This window comes from Callithrix jacchus, chromosome 2 (assembly GCF_049354715.1).
Source record: "Callithrix jacchus isolate 240 chromosome 2, calJac240_pri, whole genome shotgun sequence".
In the NCBI taxonomy this organism is placed as follows: Eukaryota; Metazoa; Chordata; class Mammalia; order Primates; family Cebidae; genus Callithrix; species Callithrix jacchus.
The window spans coordinates 184,574,925-184,599,855 of record NC_133503.1 but is presented as its reverse complement, the minus strand read 5'-3'; the positions used below and the strand labels follow the sequence as shown (position 1 = coordinate 184,599,855).

At 39.7% G+C, this 24,931-nt stretch overlaps 1 long non-coding RNA gene and 1 pseudogene across 1 annotated transcript in view; one reads left to right on the top strand and one right to left on the bottom strand.

The window, feature by feature from the left end:
* Positions 1 to 5,470: 5,470 nt before the first annotated feature.
* The window catches only part of LOC144581620 (uncharacterized), a 55,694-nt gene continuing 36,233 nt past the window's right edge, over positions 5,471 to 24,931 (top strand). Inside the window, exon 1 of the long non-coding RNA XR_013532677.1 lies at positions 5,471 to 5,565. This is a non-coding gene — a long non-coding RNA (uncharacterized LOC144581620). The remainder of the gene's footprint in view (positions 5,566 to 24,931) is intronic.
* On the bottom strand, positions 19,364 to 20,302 carry LOC100391661 (gap junction alpha-1 protein-like; annotated as a pseudogene).

The following is a 24,931-nucleotide window of genomic DNA, read 5'->3' as shown; positions in this document are numbered from 1 at the left end:
TCAAAATGTAAGATCTCTATTACTGAGTGTTCTTTAGGTTTCTTTTCTTTTCTTAAAAAAATAACAAAGCTTGGTTTGTTTACGATGATAATCCTTCACTTTTAGCAACAATGGTTTTAATTTTGGGAACAGGAATTTTGGTAGAACCTAGCAAAACAGCAAATCACAAAAATTAAATATGCTAGAAGTAGAACCTATTTATTTTAACTGAATGAACATATCCACTTCAGTTTCTGGCTGTGAATGTATTGAAGCCAAAGCACTCTGCTTCTGTTCCTCCTGACTTGCTGTAATGATTTATGTGTATGCTAACACTAGTTCATGTCCCAAAGTGACAACTTGAAAGACTGCAAATGTTGCCCAGGTGGTTGATTATCAGAGAAGTTATTGAAATACAAGAAGTTCAGTATTCAGTGGGTGGTACTAGTAGGTCAAACACAATTCATCACGCCTGATAAAAATGTCCTTGGCTAGATCTGGTTGTATTTGTAACATTAACAAATGAATTTCATATTCCAGTAAAGACAGATTGAAGGAGCTGTTTCTCTGCTTTTGACTTTGACTCTCTACTGACTTACATGTCATTCAGTGGGTTTACCATACTCTCCTTTATTTCAGATAAAAAAATGTTGTCTTGTAAAATTTTCAATACATTTCTCAAAATTTTTCATAATCATCAAACAATTATCAACCTCGAGGCGAATGTATAAGGGAGGTTTCGGGATGACATGAAGTGAAAATTTGTTGTAAATAGTTGTTCATTTTGCTTCTACAATTTCAGCAGTGAAAAACAATTTTGAGTCATGGCTGTGTGTTCATTAATTCATAAGACAGGATTATATGCATGCATCTTCATGTGAAAACATGATATCAGTATCAGGAGACATCTATGCAGGATATTTAAAAACGTAATAAATGAAAAAAATATTTAAAAACTAGCAAGTCTCAGAAACTTTTCGATTCCTCTGTTTATAAGCCATAAAGAACCGTTCTAGCAGTGATAGTCTTAATTCCATTCAAGTGTAAATGTTAATCAGTTTCCAGTTTGGTGATTGTGGACTGTGACAAGCAATTATTTTCTTGGGACCAGAAGGAGACCATTTTCTGCTTGTGGCTGAAACATGTGACCAGGGCAATATGGAAAACAGAAATAAGATAAACCTCAGGATCCTGTCCCTGGGATATATAGCCTACTTTTGACTGTAAATGGGGACTGTGATTATGATGCTATAGTCACTCTGATCATTGTTACCAATGATCAAGACATTATCTCATGTAACAACAGAGAGCTATTTTTAAGCTGGTTTTGGGGAAGCGAGCTGCCATGTCGGAGGCCACATGGCAAGGGCCTATTGGGGACCACCAGGAGCTGAGAACATCCTCTGGACAACAGGGAAAAGAAATTGGCGATCTCAGTCCTGTAGCCAGAAGGAATTGAATCCTGTCAACAGTGATGTGAGTCTGAACAAAAACCCCAAGTTCTAGAAGAAAAGATAGCCCACTTGACATCTGAACTTTAACTGTGTGAGACCTTGAATGAAGAAGAAGCTAAAATGTGCTAGACTTCTGATGCATAGAAACTGTGAGATAATAAGTATATGCTTTTTAAATCTGCAAAGTGTGGTAATTTGTTACTCAACAATAGAAAATTGGTACATCTCATCTAGTGACTGGAAAACATAGGTGTATAAGGAAAAAAATTTTTTTCACAATGTTTTTATTTATTCAGTGAACAAAACAGTTTAAGACTAGGTATCGTCTCAGATAAGTTGATGAATAAATGCATAATTCTATTACAGGGAAGGTTAAAGGAAGGATTGTATTTTAAAGTCCACCATCATAAATGTGTATTAGCATAATATATAGCCAGCAAAATTATTTTTACACATTTTAATACAATTTGTGAAGGCTCATTGACCAAAATATTTTAACTGAATGCTGCAATTAAAATAATTTGCAGATTTTGCTTGATTTAAAGCTACACTAATGCAAGGTCATTAATTCTTGCAATTATGCTCAATGCCATCTTTTATTGCAAGCGAGATTACATATAGCACATGACTGTATGCAATTATTATGTAAATTACTATAAAGAACATTTCACCAATGAAATACTGATGTTTTATATTGCTTATATGAAGAATAGGGTAACAAAAATAATTTGCAACATGAGATAAATCCAGAAGTTATAAATATTAAATATTTCTGGATTTAAATTTTGTTTAAATTTAAAACAAAATTTGCCCTTTTTATATATAATGCTAGAAGGAACAGACTTTGGTTTCATCAGTGATAACATTGTTAAAGTTATTACATCAACTAGAAAGGAAGAAAAGCATAGTCCAGCTGAAGAAAGAGCCAAAATATACATTTAGAACTAGATAGCCACATATTTTGAGAAAAAGTTTCATTCAATTTGCCTTACATAGATAATAGCTAACAATAATGCTAATACATGCATGAAAATACTTCATTCTGAAATTACGAGCATTGTTCAGATAACTTATGAAAGGGGTTCCCCATTCCTCCTGTAGATTTCCGAAAAAGGAAAGATATAACAATACTTAGTCAAGTACTTTTTTCATTATGTAAGAATTTAATGCAAAGCAACATTTGTAAGAGAAGTGTAAGTGCTAATAAAATATAAGAAATGCTTTTTTTTTTTTTTTAGACGGAGTTTCACTCTTTTTACCCAGGCTGGAGTGCAATGGCGCGATCTCGGCTCACCGCAACCTCCACCTCCTGGGATCAGGCAATTCTCCTGCCTCAGCCTCCCGAGTAGCTGGGATTACAGGCACGCACCGCCATGCCCAGCTAATTTTTTGTATTTTTAGTAGAGATGGGGTTTCACCATGTTGACCAGGATGGTCCTGATCCCTTGACCTCGTGATCCATCCGCCTCGGCCTCCCAAAGTGCTAGGATTACAGGCGTGAGCCACCACACCTGGCCAAGAAATACTTTTATACATACTTTCTGTTTAACAAATATGCCATTTCTCAAAGCATGCTTCTAGCCATCCTCTTACTCACTATATGTAAAATTTGTTCTGATTTTGTTTGTTTGTTTGAGATGGAGTCTCCCTCTGTCATCCAGGATGGAATCTGTGGCACCATCTCAGCTCACTGCAACCTACGCCTCCAGGTTCCAGTGATTCTTGTGCCTTAGCCTCCTGAGGAGGGGGACTACAGCTGCTCACCACCACACCTGGCTTTTTGTATTTTTAATAGAGATGGGGTTTCACCATTTGGCCAGGCTGATGTGAAACTCCTGGCCTCAAGTGATCTTCCTGCCTTGACCTCCCAAAGTGCTGTCATTAAAGACATGAGCCACCACACCCAACCTATACTGCTTTTTTACAAAAAATAAATTTACTGTCTAAGGCTGTGTCCTTATGCATATACTTAAACTTAATATGAATGAATAATAATGTACTTTATACAAAAATTTTCCACCAAAGTTGGTAAAATAACAAGGAACAAAAGCAAGTGGGAATTAGGTAAAATATTTTGTGAAATTTATAACTAAGGATCCTTTCCACAGCAGCATTCTGCCTCATGAGCAATGATGTCAGATCCTTGAAGCTCCACCTTTCTATCTTGGACAGAGTTGTGCTATTCAGTCAAAATTTGCCTCTCTCTCTGCTTCATCAGCTTTTCATTTATTTACAATTGACTAACTGGGGGGAAAATAATTTCTTTATCAAGGGCAATAAGTTAAATTAGGTGACTGCCACGCTTGTTTGGGTTGGGTGGTGCATTGCTACTCTGTTTTGAAGACAACTTCATGATTCATCTTGGATTTTAATTTTCAGCTTACCTTTTAAAATGCAACCATATTTTCAAGTTCATGGAAGTAGGCAAGAGGAAAGATCATCACAACGTCACCATCCATGTTACCTATAAATATAAAACTTTTATTAATTTACTCCGTAAGTATTATCTAGGTGTAGACAATTGGCCAAATACTTAGTTATATTGATATAAAGTCATGATTCTTGTCTTTGAGACATAATATAGAATATGAATTAGTAAAGCGTGTCCTCTGAGCCAAATCCAGCCCAGTGCCTGTTTTTATAAATAATGTTATTGGAACACATCCATGTTCAATCAGTGACACATCCATGGCTGCTTTTATGCTACCATGACAAGTTTAGTAGCAAGGACAGAGATCACATGGTCTGCAAAGCCTAGCAGATTTACTAACTGACCCTTTACCGAAAAAGTTTTCTGACCCCTGACAAAGAAGAAAAGAAGGGTCAAGTCAACAATCAATATTAAAATGATCTAACGTATTTGTATTTGTATTTGTTGGGGGTCTTTTTCACACAACTATTATATTTCTCTAAATTATCTTCCAATAAACCACTGATACTTGTTTTGATTTTGGGTAAATCAATACAAAGACAAGTGGTACTAGAAGTGGATTTCTAGAAAGCAGAGTCTCATAATGAGTTTCTAGTACTGAATCATCCTCTGGCTATTTATGGTGATAAGTAAAGGAGTGAGAATTCTTAGCATAACAAAACATGCAAAGTCCTAAGACCCCCCACATGTTGTGAATGTGTATGGAGATTCACATCGAGCTGTACAAACAGCGTAGTGCTTGAGCAGTACTGTAAAAATGGCAGTTATACGTATTAGGGGTATTGAGAAGATAATATGAACACTCTAGTTTAAAGCAGTGAAATAATAGGGAAAAAAAGGGGGCCCGGCATGGTGGCTCACTTCTGTAATCCCAGCACTTTGGGAGGCCGAGGCGGGCAGATCAGGAGGTCAAGTGATCGAGACCATCCTGGCTAACATGGTGAAAGTCCGTCCCTACTAAAAATACAAAAATTAGCCAGGTGTGATTGTGAGCACCTTTAGTAGCAGCTTCTCGGAAGGCTGAGACGGGGAATCACTTGAACCCAGGAGGTGGAGGTTGTAGTGAGCCGAGATCATACCATTGCACTACAGCCTGGCAACAGAGAGGCTGTTCCCCCAGCAAAAAAAAAAAAGACAGACTTAGGTAAGCCAAGTATCAACTCAGAGAATGCTGATACTCTGTTGAAAGAGAGCTTCTGCTTACAAATCAGCCCCTTATAAAAATAAGTAAATCTTTAGCCTTGAGGAATATACTGAAGCAGGAAATTCCCCCTGACTTCTTGGCGAGTGAGAACTGGGGTGCGGGCACTGGAGCTAGCCAGCTGCTTCAGCATGGGCAGGGGCAAACTCCGCTCACTGGAAACTGTTGCGCTCAACCCCTCGCAGGAAGGAGCAGGCAGGTAGTGCTTTTGGGTACCAGCAGGAGCAAAACTCCGTGTGAGCCCCATGGAAGCATCTAGTGGGGAGTAACCCTGATCTCCAAAGCCCCCAGACAGCAAGTGTGCGAGCGACCTGGTGGGAGATAACTGAATCATAGGGGAGGCTTTTCCTCGTGCTGCTCTCGCGATCGTGAGTGAGTCTCACGAGATCTGATTTTATAAAGGGTATTTTCCCGGCACAGGCTGCCGCCATGTTCACATTCTTTGTCCTGCTTTGCCGTCTTCTGCTATGATTATGAGGCCTCCCCAGCCATGTGGAACTGTGAGTCCATTAAACCTCTTGTTCTTTATAAATTAGCCAGTTTCAGATATGTTGTTATTAGCAGTGTGAGAATGAACTAATACACCAGCTTTCTCAGTGAGCCTCTTACTTGTTATACTGGAGCGAGCATAGAAAGTCAACACCCAGACAAAAGTATGCCAAATTGCAGGGTCTTTATTGCCCACGGCCATGGAGGACTCACGTCTCTCCAAACCATGGCCCCGAAGGAGGGTGTCAAGACCTTTTATACCCGTAAACCACCTCGGGGGTGAGAGTGAGGGGTGGGGGTTGGGGTGAGGGGTTTCGGACATCCCGATTGTTGCTTAAGTGGTTCACAGAAGTCAAGATAAGCGTTAGTTTACACGTTGCCTGGGTAGGGTGGAACAATTACAGACCTTAGTTACTTATTACAAGTAGCAGGGGCCAAGATGGCGTGGGTTTGGACTGCTTGCCTGTAGCATCAGGGTTACAGAGAGCAGTTTCAACAGAAAGCTGAAGTATGGTTGAGGTATGGAGTTTTATGGGGCTTTTACCATGTCACATTTCCCCCTTGTTTTATTTACAGGAATCATTAATTCCTCCAGTAGGTTAGTATGTTTGTTTTAAGGGGGGTTTGCTATAGGAATTTACAACAGGGATTAGGGTGGCGAGGGTGGTGACCGCGAAGAGCACACAAGTCTTAGCTTTAGTGAATCGGGGGAGGAGTGTTTGATGCTCCATTGTCCTTCCAGTGGGGCAGTCTTGACATAGGTGTGATGAATCCAGGCGGCTAATCCATCCACCTTGAGTGTGGTGGGTGTGGTCAGGATAACTGTGTAGGGTCCCTTTCAATGGGGGTGAGGCAAATATATATATATGGTGTCAAATATTTTAACCAGGACAGAATCTCCTGGCTGGAAGGGGTGTGTCGGCTGGTCTGCGAGGTCCAATGGGGTGGGACGGGTGTCCTTAATGAGCTGGTGTATCTGGGATTGAACAGACTGGAGCACCTGTTAAGGACCTAAGGAGTGTATAATTATGAACTTCAGCATGCACAGTATCCCTGGGTCTGGGGAATAAGGGAGGGGGCCTGCCGAACATGATTTCAAAAGAGGAGAAGCCTTTCTGATAAGGTGTGCATCGGACATGAAGGAGGTCAAAAGGAAACAGGCTGACCCAGTTCTCACCGGTTTCTAAGATAAACTTTGTCAGGGTTTCTTTTAAGGTCCGGTTCATTCGTTCGACTTGCCCTGAACTCTGGGGACAATAGGTACAGTGTAATTTCCAGAATACACCCAGGGCCTTGGCTAGGCCCTGAGAAATTTGTGCAGTAAAGGCGGGCCCATTGTCTGACCCCAGCATTAGAGGGAGGCCGAACCGAGGAACAAGGTCCTGTAATAGTTTTTTTGTGACCACCAAAGCAGTCTTGGACCTAGTGGGGAAGGCTTCAACCCATCCAGAGAACATATCTATAAACACTAGGAGGTATTTATAGCCATCTTCTGGGGGTTTTGTTTCAGTCAAATCTACTTCCCAGTGCTCTCCAGGTCTAGTCCCTCTGAGTCTTACCTGGCTAGACGTCTTCCCTCCCGGATTTACTCGGGCACATACATCACACCGGGTAGTAATTTCCTTGATAAGTTCATGTAAGTCGGGAATGTAGTAGTTGGCTTTTAGCAGTCAGTTAGTTTCGTCTGTCCTGAGTGAGTGGCCTGGTGTGTGTCTTTAACTAGGGCCCGTCCTAGAGCCTCGGGGACCACAATTCTTGTGTCCGGTAGAATCCACCATCCTGTGGAATCTTGTGTGCCCCCTTGTTCTTTAGCAAAGTTTTCTTCATCAGGTGAGTACATAGGGGTAGGGGGCAGCGGTGGGGCTGGCAGATTTACAAGAAGAGTCAGAGGTTTTACTGGTCCCAAGGCTGCCCATCTGGCTTGTAGGTCAGCCGCCCTGTTTCCCCTTGCCTCTGGTGAATCTCCTTCCTGGTGTCCTTTGCAGTGTATTAATGCCACTGCCTTGGACTTCCATGTAGCCTCTAGTAGGGCTAGGATTTCTTCTTTATTTTTGATGGTTTTTCCCTCTGAGGTAAAAACCTCTTTCTTTATACATAGCTCCATGTACATGAGCTGTAGCAAAGGCATAGCGGCTATCCGTGTAGATATTAACAGTTTTTCCCTCCGCCCAGTCTAAGGCCCTTGTCAGAGCTATGAGTTCTGTTTTTCTGGGCCGAGGTTCCATGAGGAAGGGCCTGGGCCCAAGTAACCCTATTGAGAGTGACCACTTCATCTTATTTGCATGTCACGTTCCTCAAATTTAAGTCTGTATTCAGAATGTGGATGAATTTAACCTTCATTTCTTACAGCTTGGAACGTGCACATAGGAAAGTCCAATTGACAGAGCTGGGCTTTAGATGTTTATAACCGTGTTTAATCAGTTTCACCAATAGTTGCAAATGTGTTTATCATCCAATCTGTATTAATTGTTTGCTATTAAAAAAGAAAAAAAAAAGGTATGCCAGCTGCCCCAGCATACCTGACTCCGTCAACCATTAAACTGCTGCCATCCATATATAGTACCTCCTCTGGTTCTGTAGGGGGACGTTGGTGAGGTCCAGTTGAGCAGCATGGAGGATGTCCACTGTCTGTTGGCAATCATGTATGGGCTTCTCTGATTCACTATTATGTAGCAGTGTGGCAGGGTTTAAAACTGTAGCCTTTGAAAACTTTATGCGGGGCTGGTCCAAAAGTAAAGGCTGATATTTAACTATGAGATCATTTGACATCCATTTTCCCGGAGCTCCACACAGTAGTGACTCCACCACGTGGGGTGCCACTAAGTTTAAGTCCTGCCCAAGGTTAGTTTGTCCACTTCATTGACTAACAGGGCTGTAGCTACCACTGACCTCAGACAAGCTGGCCACCCAGAGGCCACGGGATCAAGTCTTTTTGAAAGGAAGGATACTGGCCGGGACCATGGTTCCAATGTCTGGGTGAGCACCCCCTTAGCGACTCCCTGTTTTTCATGCACAAACAACTGGAAGCGTTTAGAGATGTCTGGCAAGGCCAAGCCTGGGGCTGTAGTTAGGGCAGTTTTGAGCTTGACAAAAGCCCGTTGCTCTATCTCTGTCCAAGTCAAGGGCTGATTTCCTCCAGTGCAGGCATACAGGGGCTTGGCTATCTCGGTGAATCCCCAAATCCATAGCCTGCAGTACCCTACCACCCTAAGGAATTCTCTAACTTGGCATTTCGTGGTGGGGGTGGGTATTTGTAGCACCACTTGGACTCGGCTGGTGCCAGTGCCCCGCTGCCCTTCTCTATGATATAGCCCAGGTAAGTAACTTTCGGTTGGCAGAGTTGGGCCTTTTTAGCTGAGACCTGGTAACCCAAAGTCTGTAGATTCTTTAATAATGACTGGGTGGTCTCTTTACGGGCCTCCTGGGTTTTGTAGCCAAAAGTAAGTCATGCACATGCTGAAGTAGGGTACACTGGGGCAGCTCAGCTAGGAAGGCAGTAAGATCTTGGCTAAGTGCCTCATCAAACCGAGTGGGGGAGTTTTTGAACCCCTGAGCCAGTCTCATCCAAATGAGTTGCTCCGAGACCCCAGTATCAGGATCAGTCCATTCAAAAGCAAATATGGGCTGGCTAACAGGGTCCAGTGGGATGCAAAAGAATGCATCCTTGAGATCCAGGACAGTATAATGGTGGTGTTCAGAGCCCAAGAGACTTAGGAGGGTGTACGGATTTGGAACCATAGGGTGGACAGTTTCCACTAATTTCTTTACCTCCCTTAAGTCCTGTACAGGCCAATAGTCCTTTGTGCCTGGTTTTAAGACAGAGAGCAAGGGGATATTCCGGGGGACTTACAGGTAGTAAGAATCCCTCCTTTTAGGAGTCTGGTTATATGTGGAGCAATTCCCCATCTGGCTTCCTGGCTCATGGGATATTGTTGTACCAGGACTGGAGTTGTCATTGCCAATAACTTGACCACGACTGGGGTACAGTGACTTGCCAAGAATGGGGAATTTGTCTCAGGCCCACTCTGGGTACATTCTCTTGGAATTGGTGGAGGAGGTTTGATGTTGGAGGTTGATCTGCCTCTGAGGATAAAGCTTCGTGGAAGAGATACTCGTCTGACAGAGCACAGGTGATGAGGATTTGCTGAGGTGGCCCTGATGCCAAGGGAGGAGGAATGGAGGGGCAAGCCTGGCTCTCACAGAAAGAAATGTTTGCTTGAAGTCTGTGAAGTAAGTCCCGTCCTAGGAGTGGGTATGGACAGTCTGGAATAGCTAAAAAGGAGTGGGTGATGGTGCCGTTCCCCAGATCAGTGAGTCAGTTGGTGGTCCAAGGGCTTGTTGTGGTTTTTCCTGTGGCCCCCTGGATAATTGTTTTTTACTGGATAGTGGTCCCAGAGGCTAAGGACTGAGTAGGCCACCCCGGTGTTGACTAAGAAGCTGATAGGTTTGTCCCCAACTCTTAAAGTGACTCTGGGCTCATGGCGGCTTAGTATATAAGAGCCCTAGCCCTGTCAGTCCTGACCTTCTAAATTGAGGATAGCCCTCGGTGGCTTTTCCTGAGGAGTTACTCGTCTTTTTCTCTCGGGGCACTCATTCTTTCTAATGTTTCTCTTCTTTACAGTACACACATTAGTTTCTTCCTAATGGGGCCTAGGCCCGGCCCTTTTAGAAGGCCCCCCGCCCTCGTGGAATGACTCGCGTCTTCTGAAGGGCTGCTATTACTGCCTTAGTAACTTTTTGTTTTGTATGGCTCCAGGAGTATCCCTGTAATTAAAAACTTTCTGGTCAACTTTCCAGCGATTGGGTTAAATTTATTGCCTGGAATCCCTCTAACTTTTGTAACTTCCTTTTAATATGTGGGGATGACTGGGAAATGAAAGCCAGATTCATGGCCCGCTGATTTTCTGGAGCCTCAGGGTCAATAGGAGTGTAGGTGCGATATGCATCTTGTAGACGCTCAAGGAAGGCAGCTGGGGACTCCTGCGGACCCTGAGTTACAGTCCCAACCTTGAAGAGATTAGTCGGCTTGTGGGCCACTCCCCTAACCCCTTCTAAAAGATACCGGTGAAAAGTGTTCAGAGCCTGGTGACCCTCCAAGGTGTTGGGGTCCCACTGGGGTAGGGTAGAGGGAAAAACCTTTTCAATTTGGTCCCGTGTTTTTGTTTTTTTTTTCTACTGTTCCTCTCCCTGGACCTGTGATGGCTTTCAGGACTTCCTATTTAATTTAGCCTCTTTCCTCTGTGATGAACAGAATCAGTAGTAATTGTTGGCAGTTGTCCCAAGTGGGGCGATGAGTCTGGAATACAGATTCTAAGAGCCCTGTGAAAGCCTGGGGCTTATCAGAGAATGGGGATGTTGAGCTTTCTGATAGAACTTACTCCGTTGTAAAACCCTGCCGCCACCTTTAAGTTCCCCAGCCTCCCAGCACGACCCCTTCCCAGGAACTATTAACTCAGCAGTTCCTCAGCCCCTTCCCTCCTGCACAGCCCCTCACACTGGATGCATCTGTCCGCTTGCAGGCCATAAAAATCCCCTTTGCCACACCATGGGTGCTGTGCGCCAATTTTGGGAGCAGCCCGGCAGCTTTTCCCTTGCTCTTAATTAAGCTTGTTCCAGCACTTGGTGTTTTGGCCCTCTCTTTAATTTCATCACCTTCCAGTTATATAGGTCACTTGATGAGAAGGGGTTGTGAACAAAGAATGGGCAACCCAGATTGTCTTCTCCCATTAGGGGCACCTCTCAGAAAGGAAGGGCCACCAGTGGGTGTGGAGCCCTGCTGCGGGTGTGCAGCGGGGACAAGGTTTGGTTGCTGGTACTTTCCAGGGGGGTGGTGAGGCCCTGGTTCAGAGGGCATTGAGTAGGGTGGAGGTAATTCTTGATCCTCTGCTGGGGCGGGTAGAATGGCTGGCCCAGAAGGGGCTTCCTTTGGGCTGACTAATATGACCTGAAGTATAGCCTGTTTCATGCAGTGTTTTAGCCACAGAGCAGGTGTTGGACTAAATCCCACCATTGGTTAATCTATGGAAACTGGTCAGGGTGTCCAGGAGTTCCGGCGACCATTTTCCATACAGCCTGGGTAATTTTTTGAGTAGCAGGTCCCAGTGTCAGGTTACCCAATTCCAAAAGATGGCCATTCTAGTTTACATAAAGAGCAGAGTTTTCCAGCGGTTACTTTTACACCATGTTGGCCTGAAAAATCCAGTCTTGAAGTTAGCCGTCATGCATTGGAGGAGGGTACAAGGCTGGGAGCTGACAACCCCATTTGGTTTTTTCTTTAGCTTTTGAATTTTCCCCCAAGAAATTTCACTAATTTAAGACTGGCTTCACTAAGGATTTGAACCAACAACCTTGCAGCTGCAGGCCCTATAAATTAACTACTGTGCTATCAGATCACTTGCCTTACAAATACTCAGAAAGCTTCCTTTCTGAGTATTTTGTATGCAAATACTGCACCCTGAGGTGGTATGGCCTGCCTGAAAGCTGGGTGGGGCTGGTGGATGGCAGAGAAAGAAAAAAAAAAACGCTTTTTGCTTCAGTTTAAAACTGAGCCCACAGCCACTGGGCCGGCTGCGAGTTCCCCACCCCTGCAGCTTTTGGTTGCCTTGACACAGAGACCCTACAAAGCATTAAATTCCTCTCTCCCTATCTCTCTTTTTCTCTCCTCTTTGTCTCTTTTTCTCCTCACTTTCTCTGTCTCTCCTCTCCCCGCCCCCCGTCTCTCTCTCTTTTCTGTCTCCTCTCTCTTCTTCCCCTCCCCTACTTTCTTGTCTCTTCTCTGTAGTCTGTCTTTCTGTCTCTGTCTCCTCTCTCCTCTCTGTCTACTTTCTCTCTCTCTCCCTCTCTCTTCTCTATCTCCTCTCTCTTCTATCTCTTTTTCTTTTGACAGAAGAGACAATTACTCCTTTTTTACCCTAAATGAGCAAGGAGGGCTGGTAGATTCTTGTTTAAGGTTTTATTCCCTAAGACAGAAAAAAAAACTATACCCAAGTCATCAGGGGCAGAATTTTCTCTCAGACACGAAAAAGAGGAAGAATGTGGCCTCAATGATAGAGTAAGAAGAAGAAAAGGAAAGAGAACAGAATTATTTCCAGGGGTGTAAACTCAATCAGAGTCCCTTGAAGTCAAGGGTCACTTATCCAATGGAGAATGTTATTCACCTCAAGAGTAACAAGTCTAAACCACTGATTATCAGCTAGTAACTGCCTTAGGAAACTAGAGGCCTTACAATGAAGACAGAGCACAGAACCACATGAAAGATGGACACAGGGTGGGGGTCCCCCGGATAGGAGACCAGTCTGATACCTGCCTGGCCTCATCCCCAGAGGGATGTTTCAGAGTGTCTTGGCTAAGGTGTACCCGTATAAACCCGGGCCTGGTTACCTCAGAATTTTCAGTCCTGAGATGAATCACTGTTATGCCTTATGATGTCCCCGTGGAACCATGGGTGAAGGCCCACAGAAGCCCCGTAGCCTTCCAGCCGTAGGACTACATATATACACACTCACTCTCTCACTCACAGTGAGGTTATGGAAAACAACCGAAAACTAAATTACCTGAGCCTCCAGTGAGGCAACCCAAGCCTCCAGTGAGGTAACCCGAGCCTCCAGTGTGGCAACCTGAGCCTCCAGTGATGTCTCATTGTAGGCTTGCCTGGTCAGAGTTGCAATGACCATGTCCAGTCCCCTGACTGAGGCCCTCCGATGGACTGGTTCTCTGATTTCCAAACCTGGCATACCTCCAGAGGTTCCTGGGACCCCGAGGAATTCCGAGTGAATGTCAGCCCAGAAGTTGCTTATCCTTCATGGGGCCGGAACTCTGGGGCCCTCCCAGAGGGAAGTGCCTCTGGGGGTGCCTCCCCTAGTTGTCCCTGAGGTGGGAGCAGCTGGCCAGGTGAAACTCTGAGATGGCTTTTGTCTGGTGATGGACAAAGATAAAATCTCACTGGGACCTCCAGGTGTTGTACTGGAGAGAGTGTAGAAAGTCAACACCCAGACAAAAGTATGTCAAATTGCAGGGTCTTTATTGCCGGCAGCCACAGAGGACTCATGTCTTTCTAACCCATGGCCCCGAAAGGAGGGTGTCAAGACCTTTTACGCATGTAAACCACCTTGGGGTGAGGGTGAGGGGTGGGGGTGAGGGTGGGGGCGGGGTGGGAGTGAGGGACTTTGGACATTCCGAGGGCCAGTGGACTTTGGACATTCAGTAAATCACCTCCTGGATGGAGATGAGGGTGAGGGGCTTCGGACATTCTGATTGTTGCTTAAGTGGTTCATAGAAATCAACATAAGCGTTAGTTTACACATTGTCTGGGTAGGGTGGAAATTATAGACCTTAATTACTTATTACAAGTTGCAAGGGCCAAGATGGCGTGGGTTTGGACTACTTGCCTGTCACATCAGGGTTACAGAAAGCAGTTTCAACAGGAAGGTGAGGTATGGTTGAGGTATGCAGTTTTATGGGGCTTTTACCATGTTACGTACTCAGTTATAAAACTACCTCCTTTGTTCTGAAGATACAAATATAGGATCATATTTAATATTCCTTGGCATAAGGCAAGTGAAAAAATACAGAGGGCCTAATAGTCTATCTGCCTAGAAAATTCTCTGTTGTTTTAATGGAATTGAATTTGATATTGCATCTGGTGCCTATTCGTTTCACAATATGCTTAAATAAAGTCTTTTCCCTTTGCTAGTTTTGTTTTGACAAATCTTAGAAAAATTAATAGCTAACAGTAAATTAGGTGGAGATGCTAGAATATCTGAGGCAAAATATTGAGAATGGGTTTTAAAGGCTACATAACTGCACTAAAAGGGATTATGTAAGAATAGAGAATCTACTATTTAACTATGTACCTGCAGAGAGCTTAGGAGAGATTCCCTTCACTAAAGCCGTAAGATATATATCGTGCCACAACCATCAGGATTTCAGATAAAGCAGGAGAGGTAAATCTCCCCAAAACTCAGTCTACTGTCATCAAAGGTGCAGAAAATATATATTGGCTATGAACTACAATTGATGTTCATCACATATAATTCTAATTTATTTTACCTTGCCTTTTGTGTATTCCAGTAGACTCTATTTAAATATTTCACAATGAAAGAAACCATGAATAAAAATGTAAAATTAATTTTATTTTTCATATTTATAATCTGTTTATTTCTAAATAGGATATTGCTACTTAATATAATTTTTTTTACAAGATGCAGCTGGGCGTGGTGGTTCATGCCTGTAATCCCAGCACTTTAGGAGGACAAGATGGGTGGATCAGGAGGTCAGGAGATCCGTACCATCCTGGCCAACATGGTGAAATCCTGTCCCCACTAAAATACAAAAAATTAGCCATCCATGGTGGTGCACGCCTGTAGTCCCAGCTACTCAGGAGGCTGAGGCAGAGGAATCTATTGAACCCAGGAGGCAGAGGTTGCAGTGAGCCGAGATCACACCACTGCACGTCAGCCTGGCTACAGAGTGAGATTCCATCTCAAAAAAAAAAAAGAAATGCAAACACAAATATAATTAAATTGTTTAAAAAATTATGGACAAAATTGAAATACATGGAATGAAAAAGGCACCTATGCCAGAGATAAAGATTCTACTTAAAATTAGTTGTGAGTACACGAATGGACAACAAAAAAGGGATTAAAATTGGGTATGTTGCTCTTGCTATCCAAAGTAGGAAGCCCATTTCTCTTCTGTGGATCAGTGTCTTAGTTTTCTATCACTATTGTAGCAAATAGTCACACATTTTATTGTATAGAGCAACACAAACATATTTTCTTAAAATTCTGTAGGCCAGAAATCTTGGTGGGCTCAACTGGTTCCCCTTTTCCGAATCTCACAGGACTAAAATCAAGGCATCAATTGGCCTGGGCTCTTATTTCAAATCTTTGAGAGAGAATCTTCATCCAAAATCATTTGTGTTATTGACAAAATTCAGTTTCTTGCAAGCTTTCTGGCAAAAATTCCTGTGGTATCCTGGCTGACTATTGGCTTGGAGACCTAGCTGCTTTAGACCACATGCATTCCTGACCTAGCTGCTCTAGACCAGCAGACATTCCTTTCATTCTTAAAAAAAAGGTACGTTAAGTTCTTAAGCTTTAAGTCTCTCTTACATCTCTTTTACCAAATTTCTTCTGCTCCAGCTGGAGATAACTCTCAGATTTTAAAGGTTTCTATGGATAGATTGGTCCCACTCTTGAATTTCAAATTAATCTTTTAATTTTCAGATCTTCAACTTCAATTACATCTGCAAAATTCCTCTGTTCAATAAATATTATGTATTCACAGGTTCCAGGAATTAGGGAGTAGATATCTTTTAGGGGACATTCTGCTTACCACAGGGAGAAACTTAGAATGTCAAGTTCACCTAGTACTGAAATATTACCAAACACTCAAGCACATCCTTTTCTAATATGACTTAAGTGGGGTCATGGTAATAAACGTAATAATAATATTAAGCAATAATGTCCTTAATACTCCTGAAATTATTTGGGCGTACTTCATTTCCTTTGGCAGTTGTAACTTCCCAAGCAATCTGGTTTCATGATACTAAAATGTTTAACCAAACAAGGGTAGTGTAGTTGCTTCTAGAAGTAGATTGTCTCAAGATGTGTTGATATTGGACATTCTGTAGACAATGGTTCTGAGATAATATTTTCTGACTTTTGATAGAGGCTAAAATTAGGTAGTTTTATTTTAAGTGTTTAATTAGGACCTGGGATTCTGGTAATTCTGTATTATCAGTTGATAAATTCGTTCACTTTGCAATTAGATAAAAAGAAGATGAACTTGAGCACCAATTGCTTTTTCTCTTCCTCTGTCACTAAGATTTATTTGATAGGTAAAATCCCTCAAATATCAGGTGAACTCAAAAGGATGTCTTTTTTTACTTAAATTGGTTTCATAAATTCATGTATATCAAGTGCTTGAAAATTAGCTAATATTTGCTTTAATATGATGAAGATGCCTCATTTTCATTCTTTCTAAATGTACTTCAGTTGCTGAGAGAATTTTAGTATGCTGAGTGATAGTTCTCGCCTTTTGGCAAATCACACATATCCTGAATGTAATGATAATCCCTACCCAGCAGGTATTTCTAACTGAATACAAACAAAATTAACTGTGTGCAAATGTTCATATAATTATGGTTTGACTGTATGTGAGATAAGACACTTTATTTTCTTTATTGTCAATAGGCAGACTGGAGACTAATTTAGTGATTTCAAAAACAGAAACACTAATTTTTTAAGCATAAAAAAACCTAAATCAATGTTTGCGGCAACTAAACAACTCAATATTTTGAGTTACACATTTTAAAAGGAAATCTTTATTTTTATACTCTTATTCTCTTTTATGCAATAATAACAGGTTTGGAAATATTGTTTCCTCTTAAATATGCACAATAATGCATATTTTGGTAGTCTGTTCATCTTAAAAATAATCAAAGAATCCAGTATTTATTTTAAAGACATTGCATATGCATATAGTTATATAAATATTATGTAAATATGTATTCTTTTTCAATATTTTCAGATACTCTAAATCTCATGACTCATAGAACGAAATTGAAAATAAAAGCTGTTGACCAACATGACTTGTTATTTCTATTTGCAAATTTGTAGATGGGAAGGCTTCTCAAATACTTATCAGCTCCAAGAATAAATAAATACAGAATATCGAGCTCCTGTTGCTCCATGTCCAACCCCCCACAAGCTGCCATCTGTTACTCATAGCTAGTGCTTTCTAGCATAAGGTCTCTATAAACTAGATGCTTGTGTTTTGTAAAATAAATGGTGGAAAGAAACCAAAAATGGTAATTCAAACAACTTAGAGTCTCATCTCCACCACTGACAAATGGGCTTCCTTTTTCCCTTTTCTCAAAGCAAATTACAAAGTAACCTCCAAAGACTTGTGCTAAATGCTGCCTCTGGTCATATATTGCTTGCTGTGTAAGGAGCAACTGTAATGGAGCAACAACATTATTTGTAGATGTTATTTTATGTTCTAAAGTATTCCTTTCTTACTAATTTGTGCTAAGTCAAATTTGCACTGAAATACAGACATTGAGTGTTTTTTTTATACAAAATTAAAACTTTATTGAACAAAGAACACTCTCCAGAACACATGCTCTGATGATGGACTAGGTCTCTATTACATGCAATGAAGCTGAACTTGACAGTAGTTTAACATGAAATGTCAAACAAATTAGTGTTTTTCATTGTACAAAACCGTTTAGCTGACATGCAAGAAGAAAAGTGTCATACTCAGCATTTCACTGATTGTCTGTGGTGAGTTTTAAAAATGGGATTTGGAGAAGCTGGTAGACATCTTCAGCATATAGTTCAAATAAATTAGTTATATGTGTACTACTGGATGCCCTTTCAACTTCTCTTGCATTCCAGATAAAATCTTAGTGCAAACATCAAAGTTGCTGGTCACCCCAGAAGACTGTCAAACTCATAGTAGAAGTTCTGAATTATTGTGTATTAAGTAGGGCAAACCCAAGAATACCAGTTACTGCAAAATTCATTTAGGCACACTTAATAGTCCACTCTGAGCATTTTTTCTATGTCTCCCACATTAATGACTAAAGCCTGTTTACAGAACTAAAATTCTATCATTCAAGTATCAATGATTACATTTCAGAAAAAGAAAATCATTCATTTCAGTGAATAATATAGCATAATTGCTATATCCTAAAAAAAGAAAGAAAGAATCATAATTAAGAAAACCAGTATCTGTAATAGGATACACAGGGAAAAACTTTTAGAAAAAAAAAAATGTGCTTTATTTGCCACAGCAGGAATCATATAAGGTAAACACCATATTGGCCCACACTACAAAAATCCATGAGAAATGTTCAAATTTGAACACTGTATGTGCATTATTTTCAAATCTGTGTTTGTGACTTGATACTGTATCTGCTTGTAACAATACATGACTAGCAAAACATACTCTTCCACACACACACACATACAAGTGATTGCTAAACATTAAGCATGGCTTGATTCCCTAACTCTAGCCAAAAAAAAAAAAAAAATGTTAAGTGACATCCCAATTTTCTTAAAAATATTTACAGAAACCATTAAATGAATGTGAGTAGTGGCTGAGGAATGATGAAAAAGTGATGGTAATGATATGGTGCAAGTGGATGGAAAAAGAATGTAGGTGTAACGCTGACATTGGCAAATATGTGGAAAATCTTATTCTGTGGGCCTTGTTTGAATTTTAAACTGATACCAATAATAAAAAATATATAGTAGTACAAATCCATTGACACCTGGAGGGTCAGGCCTAGAAAGCTTACCTTCAAAGTACGAATTTTAACAATGGAATGTTTTAGCAGGGACTTTAGGACAATCCTCTTTCTCTTGTTGAAAAGACCTAAAATGTTCAGGAAGTATTTTTTCCTGGACAAAATTATTTCAGTTTTTGGTAAAACAAAACTATTTAGTCACAATTACCACCCACTCATTCACATACACAGAACCATTCTTACGGCTGTTTGCTGGGAGAAAAAGCCCTTATCTATGTATCACCTAATGGAACTTTTATTTATAGTCTAAGTTATTTGAGTCCACTACTTTAAATATCAACATGCACCTCTTTTATCCCCTCCCCCTCCACCCATCTACCCCAGACACCCTCAATGAACCTAGGTATTCTAATGTTCTTGTGTTTTCTAAGCCTCATGAATAAGGCTGTTGAGTACCACCTCCACTGGATAAAAATTAACACCTGGTGCACTTTCTACAGCACCTTTTTTCTTCTCCACGATTGAGTGGAATCTTAATGCTTTTAAGCCTGTATCTAGATCTCCAGATCATCAGGCCGAGCTTTGCTGCTGGCATGACTGGTGGCTCTGCTTGAAGTTTGGCTAGTGGCTGTAGTCTGTGTCCAGCAGCTAATTTTTTATTATTATCATCATTGGGGAAATCAAAAGGCTGTGCATGGGAGTTAGAGATGGTGCTTCCCGCCTGCCCCATTTGGTTTTGTTCTGCACTGTAATTAGCCCAGTTTTGCTCACTTGCTTGCTTGCTGTTATTGTGGCAAGAAGAATGGTTTCTTTCACCAGTAACCAGCTTGTACATAGGAGGAGACGTGGGTGAGAGGGGAGCCGTTGGTGAAGAGCAGCCATTGAAATAAACATATTTTGGAGACCCACAGTCTTTGGCGGGCTCGGTGGGCCAGTGGAGGCATGGTAAAGGTCGCTCTTTGCCTTAAGCTGATCCTTAACACCTTTGCAAAAAACATAGTGATAATCAAGGCAAGAGACACCAAGGACAACACCAGCATGAAGATGATGAAGATGGTTTTCTCTGTGAGGCAGGAGAGGAAGCAGTCCACCTGATATGGGCAGGGATCTCTTTTGCAAGTGTAAATGGCACTCATGCTGAATCTATAGATGTACCACTGGATCAGCAAGAAGGCTACCTGGAAGATAGACTTGAAGAGGATACTGATTATGTAGGTTCGCAGCAACCCTCCTCACATTTTCACCTTGCCATGCTCTCCAATACCATACTTGAACTTCTTGATCTCATTCTGTTTCAAGTGCGTCTCCACATTGAAACCATCAGTTTGGGCAACCTTGAGTTCCTCCTCTTTCTTGTTCAGTTTCTCTTCCTTTCACGTCACATGGAACACATGAGTCAGGTACAAGAGTGTCGATACAGACATAAATATGATCTGCAGGACCCAGAAGTGTACATGAGAGATTGGGAAAGACTTGTCATAGCAGACATTTAGTATTTTTAAGAATATTGAGGTGTAGAAGCAGGATATTTATCACAATTATTTTTATTAATAATACTATTTATTTTAGTTCTTACCTATAACTTTTTAAAAGTATCATGGAAGCATGAGTAAAGTTAAACATTTGGGTAATGATTTTCAGAAATTGAACTATATTTAGGTACATGGAAACCAAAATTTGGACTTAAAGTGAAAGATATAGTTTGAATTATCTAGTTTTGATATGAAGAAAGTGAGCTGGTCCAGGCTGCCATCTACGTGAGGAACTCTTTGTAGGTCTCAGGCTCACATTCAAAAGTGTCCTTCACAACTACTGTGTATAATTGTCTATTTAACCATACATAAAGGAGAGTCATAAAACCACACGATTTAATAAATCAATATACGGAGTCATATGTTGCAGTGAACTGCATATAATAAATTAGTTGAAATATGCAATGCACACATGCAGATATATAGAATATATATAAAACATGTGTAACATATATATACATACACATATATATATTATTACAGCAATATTTGGGTCTATATTCCAACTGGTTTTCCCTTATACATTTGAGGAACTCTTTAGTCAGCATGTGGCTGTCTCATAAAGTCTCCCTGACTTCTCTGACCTACCACTCTCCTTTGCATTCTCACCTGGCCCAGAGCCTGTGCTCATCCTGTAAGTAATTATTTCATTCATGCATTCTTTATCCCAGAGCTTTTTGTTTTTTTATCATGCAGAGTTTTCACACTACCTACAATTTCTAGAAGGTTCTCTACAAAGCATGAGGGATTTATGTCTATTTATCTTGATCTAGCAGTTTCTTTTTCTATGGCACTGAATAAAGTTAATAAATATGATTCAATTTTTCTCAAGATGGTAAAAGTGGTATTTTCTTCAGCATTTTTTCCTGATGGATAGTATGTATAAATCTCTCTGATTTTTACATGGCAAAAAAATAAGGGTAAGTTAAAAATTACCTGAGAACATCATTGAATTTCTGACTTTTGGGCTGAAGCTTTATTGCAATATCTCCACATTTCAATATTTAACTATTTCTGGGCCACATAAAGTATGAGGACAAGTACTTTTGATATATTTGCTGTGTTGTAGGAGAAAAACAAATCTCACCATTTCCTTATAATTTTCTTAAAATTTTAGTTTAAGAAAAACTTTTAATATATTTAATCTGTTTCCCAGATTAGTAAGCATGTGTATGTGTACATGTATACACCTATATATACCTATATATATATTTATATATATATGCCTTTAGTTAGAGTGTGTATATGTACACACACATATATGTATATATACTTCCTATATATATAATAAGTACATTAGTAAGTGTATTCTAACTAAAGATGTTTATACATATATATCTACATAAATATACATCCTGCTTCTTTATATATACACATAAATATGGGTACATATATCTACATAATGTATATATACATATATGCTAATATATATCTACATAATATATATGTTCACATATATCTACATAATATGTACATATGTACATTTATGTTCATATATATCTAAATATATATAGTCTGCTTATTTATATACATATAAATAAACATGTATACATATGAAAAATACACATCTTTAGTTAGAATATACTTGCTAATAGACCTAATATATATATGTGCTAATTATATATAGTAATTATATTTTTAAGTATATACATAGATATGCATATATGTGTACATATATGGGTGTTGTTTATATGTTTGTGTATGTGTGTATATGGCATATGCACTCACACAACACACGTATATATGTACATACAGCCTGTTAGAATATACTTACCAATCTGTGTAAGAGTTATTAAGATTACTTACCTTACCTTTAGTTAGTAGAATATACTTACTAATCTGGTTAAAAGTGTATGTGAGTACTCACACACACACAAACACACTATTATATATTCTCTCTCTATATATATATATACATATATATATATAATTATATTCAATTGAACTTAACAAATCAAATGATTGAATGTGCCCTATCTGCCATTTGATATTTGATAGTATTTGATAATATAAGTGGGAGTGAATATAAGGAAACATATGCTTTCAATCTCTGAAAGCCCATTTTAGTTGATAAGTAAAAATGTAGCCACATAAACATATTACGTATTGATGGGTTATATTACAGTAGTATTATCTAGGTGCTGTAGTTGTGGAATTAGAAGCTATTAATTTTATCCTAGGGGTTGAGGATACTATTAGTACTAGTTTTAGAAGAACAACTAGGGAATTTCCAGCTGAATATGACAAGGATAATGCAGGTAATAGAAGCAGTATTGTCAGAGAGCTTTACAAATGTAAACTTCCTGTGTTCCAGTAATGTGTTCATACAAGAACAGAAAAACTATTGTGGATTCAAATTTGAAACTATTTGTAAGCCTGAACAAATAATTTTAAGCAGAGGCATTCACAATATCATTTATTTATAAAAAATCTTTGGGATCTTGAATTGCAGAATGAATAGTTTGTATAAGAAAAGTGTTTTAACAATTCAACATAGGAATAATCGAGAGTCAGACTAGGGTAGAAATTATAGGTGGAAGATAGATATGTATGTAAGTATCTGTACTGACGTGCATACCTCCATGTTTCATAAGATTTAAAGATTATTTGGATGATGGGACACAACACATTGGCGCTTGCATAGATAAAAAGCAGAGCTTTATGTTACTTTCAACTCCAAAGGAGAGAAGATTGCCAGGCAGGGTTACACAAGGTGGTTCATCCAGAGACAGGGTAACTTCAGGATGGAGCTGTAAGAGGCAGGTGATGTATGCTAAGTGGGGAGAGATGAGAAAGGTTTGGTATCTGGCTTTGGGGAATTCAGGGCCGTGTTTAGTGGCTGAGCATGTTAGAGCCTGATAAAGGAGTTGGTTGAGGGGTTCCTCCTACAGCCATTTGGAGATTTGAGTTGCAAAAATAGCAGACTAAGAAGGGATTCCTCTGGCTTGATTGCCTTAAACTGCCATATAGGAATTTTCCAGCCTGCAGACTTGAATTGAAACATTGGCTCTTTTGGGGTTGAGCTTTCTAGTCTTTAGATTAGAGCTTGCTTCATCTGTTCTCCTGGGTTTCCAGCTTGCTGACTGTCCATCTTGGGACTTCTCTATCTCCCTCTCTCTTACATTTATATAAAAAATTTGTTATTAAATTTTACACATACATATGCGTGCGCGCACACACATACACACACACACACACACTCTACTGGAATCTGTTGGTTCTGTTTTTCTGAAGAATCCTATTACAGGGCCACATGGAGAAGTACTAGATTTCGGCAAAAGGAGAAGTAAGGAAAAAGTATAGAAATAATATTTAGGAAGAACCATTGCTTAATAAAAGATAACCATTTATTCAAATGTTTTCTTTTATTTCTGACTCCATCACTGCAGGAAATCCAGCATTCTGCATTTCACAAGACAATGTCCTTTTGTTTGCCGTGGAGAAATATGTAACCTTTCACAGGCTTTCTCTATTTTAGCATATATAGAGATAGTTTTTCGAAATTTAAGAACAAGAGTGAACCTAAGTATGAAAAATACATACAACTTTTTCTTTAGTTACTCTGGATACTTTCCATTGTTCAAGTTTTATGTGTAATAATCTTTACTTATTTTTTCTTTCTGTTTAGCTTTCGCTTTAGTTTTTCTACTGCTATAGCACAGAATAGAGAACTTACAGAAAATACATTGATTGGTTATACAATTAATTTTCCAGGAGTTATGATTATTATAATCATCATAGCCTTGGGCTCAAAATAAAAATAAATATTTTAATTTTTAAATATGTTTTTGTAAGGAATCAGTGGCTATGATTAATTTAATAGTATTCCTTCAATTATAATAATGTTTTGTTACAAAGCTTACATGTCATTTCTTTAAGCCAGTTCTTTTTTATGTTATTAATATTAGAACATTTTAAGTCAATAATCCCATTTGCTAATATTGGTTTATTTCTAATAGCATCCATCATCATCATCTAACAGACGGTTTAACAGTCTGTGGGAATGCTGCAAATTTATGAATTTTTATTACGAAGGCTCCTTTTGACAACAGATAATTTTTTGTTAACTATCATCAGAAAAGATATAGGCTTTCTTCATTCAAGAACAATTTCTGTTTTGATGAAAAGCAATGTGTCATATGGATTACCCTTATTTTATATAGTATTATAATTATTAGGGGTGAGTTTTTTTTTAGAGATTCTTATAGTAAGTTTGCTATTCATTGATTTTTATACAGCAATATATGTTATCGTGCGTGTGTTTATGTGTGTGTATATTCATTTCCATGAATACTTGGCCTATGGTTGTAAAACTATTAATATCAAAATGCGTGAGTTGAATTTTAAGAAATGAAGAAAGTGCAATTGTAGTAGCAATTAATTTTGTTCACTGTGTATTCAAATGTCAGCTTGCTGAATTCTGAAAATATAATAGAATTACCCTTTCTGACTCATGTCTGTGATTGCAGACATATGATTAGTTCTGACAAATTGCAAGTGCATAAGACATCTCACTTATAGGAAAGAACATTTACTTAATAAGAAGAGCTTCGAGAACATTCTTTACCTATGCCACAACATCTGGCAGAA